Source organism: Octodon degus, unplaced genomic scaffold, assembly GCF_000260255.1.
Source record: "Octodon degus isolate 3935 unplaced genomic scaffold, OctDeg1.0 scaffold00135, whole genome shotgun sequence".
Lineage (NCBI taxonomy): Eukaryota > Metazoa > Chordata > Mammalia > Rodentia > Octodontidae > Octodon > Octodon degus.
This window is the reverse complement of record NW_004524711.1, coordinates 924737-926749: the sequence shown is the minus strand read 5'-3', so window position 1 is coordinate 926749 and position 2013 is coordinate 924737.

The window sequence follows — 2013 nt, the reverse complement described above, 5'->3', positions numbered from 1 at the left end:
ATATGAATATAATGCATGAAAAGCTCATGTATATCTCTATAGTGTTGACAGTTTTCTTTCTTTATTTCTCTGATAAGACTGCATCTTGGAAATCATTTTGATGCCAAGAAATCTCTTAAACCAGATCTGACAGAGGATCAGGAAGTCCAATGTTATCCTGATGGGGTCAAAGAGTCTCTGAGGAAAAGGCTGTCACTGCCCTGCACAGGAGTAACTTGGATAGCATTGGAGAAGAGGCAGCCCTGGGTGTGGATTTGTGCCTGTTGGTCCCCAACCTGAAAGCCAGAATAAGGCTGGATGTCAGTGGCTCCCTTCTTCTCAGGGCTGCTTGCACAGCAGACAGCTCTGTGAGTGGTGACCAGGCAGACCAAGGACATCAGAGCCAAGCCAGGGAGAGCCAGACAACTGTATCATCTCTTCTTTTTCCCAGATGTTATCTTAGAGCTTAAAAAAAATAAAAAAAAGAAGGACACTACATTTTCAGATGTAATGAGTTAATTAAGTTTGAAACACATTTAGATACCAGGAGGAAAAGCTGTGAGAACATTTAAAGACAAAGTACTTGATGGTGCTTTTAGGGATACCTACAAACCAGAGGAGGATTTGGGTCTAGTGAAAGAGCTTCCGCTACACTCCTAAGGAAAGTCGGGAGCAGGAAAAAATGAACAAAGTTGGATAAATATAAATTTAAGCAAAGGTCTTATGAATCTAGATTTTTCTTTAATGCATCTATTTGTTTTAAGTGGTATATTCTGTATAAAATAAGACATAATTCTTAAAGCTGGTATTTTAATAATATGGCAAAAGAACAGCATGTTATATGCCAGTAGGCCTAAGGTTATAGTTTATGAACCAATTTTGTCCCTATGCCCTGTTTCCTCATTTTTTAAAGAAAGGGATTAGGTTATAGAATTCATAAGATTCTTCATAACAAAATATTCTCTGTACACAGGAGGTCTTCAGCATTTAGGCTCTAGTAAAATGATGTAACTAAAGCCAATGACAAAATTGCTCCATCTAGGGGCCAGGAAGATGGCTCAGTGGAATAAGTACTTGCCTGGCAAGCACAGTGGCCTGAGTTCAATCCCTGATTCCGAAAAAAAAAAAAAAAAAATTGTTCCATCTGTCCTTAGACCTAGCCTATAGAAGTCCATGAATACCAAAGCCATCCATTTCCTTTCTGTGGTGACAAAGAAGTATCTCAGGCAGTTACTTTGTCCAAACCTTGTATATTCCAAAGAAAGATCTGATCCTTGTTTGACCCTTGAAAGGGAACCTCTAAGCCCTGGAAGATACTTGATAAAAAAGCACTTATTTACTTGGAGGCTTTGACCCAGGCCAAATTGTCTGTACTAACAAAGATATTTATGGTGAGGGCTTCAGGCCTTGTAGATGAGACTGACCTCTTGAGTTTATTGCAGGTTACGGAGGCTACAGTCAGCTCTGTAAGAGATTAGCTGCGACTATATGACTCAGGCTTATTAAAGACCCTGCACCTGGCAAAGGACATTTTGTAAATGTCCCTGGTTTGCTCACTCCAGGAATCTTGTCCCACACGGTAGATTGGAGGATTAAGGGGTGTAGCAATGACTTCCCTGAGAGAAATCACCTGGAAACTTGTAGTGTCTCTGAGAATTCCCCAGTGTCCCTTTGCTGTTGCTGAAGTTAACCTGTATCCTTTTCTGTTTATTATGTGTTCTTGTTTGCTTGTTTTTTTTTATGTAACCAAGATTGAACTCAGCCCCTTGGACTTGCCAAGGAAGCGCTTATTCTACTAAGCCATCTCCCTGGCCCCGTTTGTTTGCTTTGAAAAACAGGATCTTACAATGTAATCTAAACTATGCTCAAATTCATGACATAACTAGGCGGGCTCCAAAATGAAGATCTTCCTGCCTTACACTACCAAATTCTAGGATTATAGATGGGCATCTCCACGCCCAAGAAATCAGTATGTTTTTTTTTCAAAGATTTATTGATAAACAGATAGCAATGAGACAGTTTCAAATCAAATCG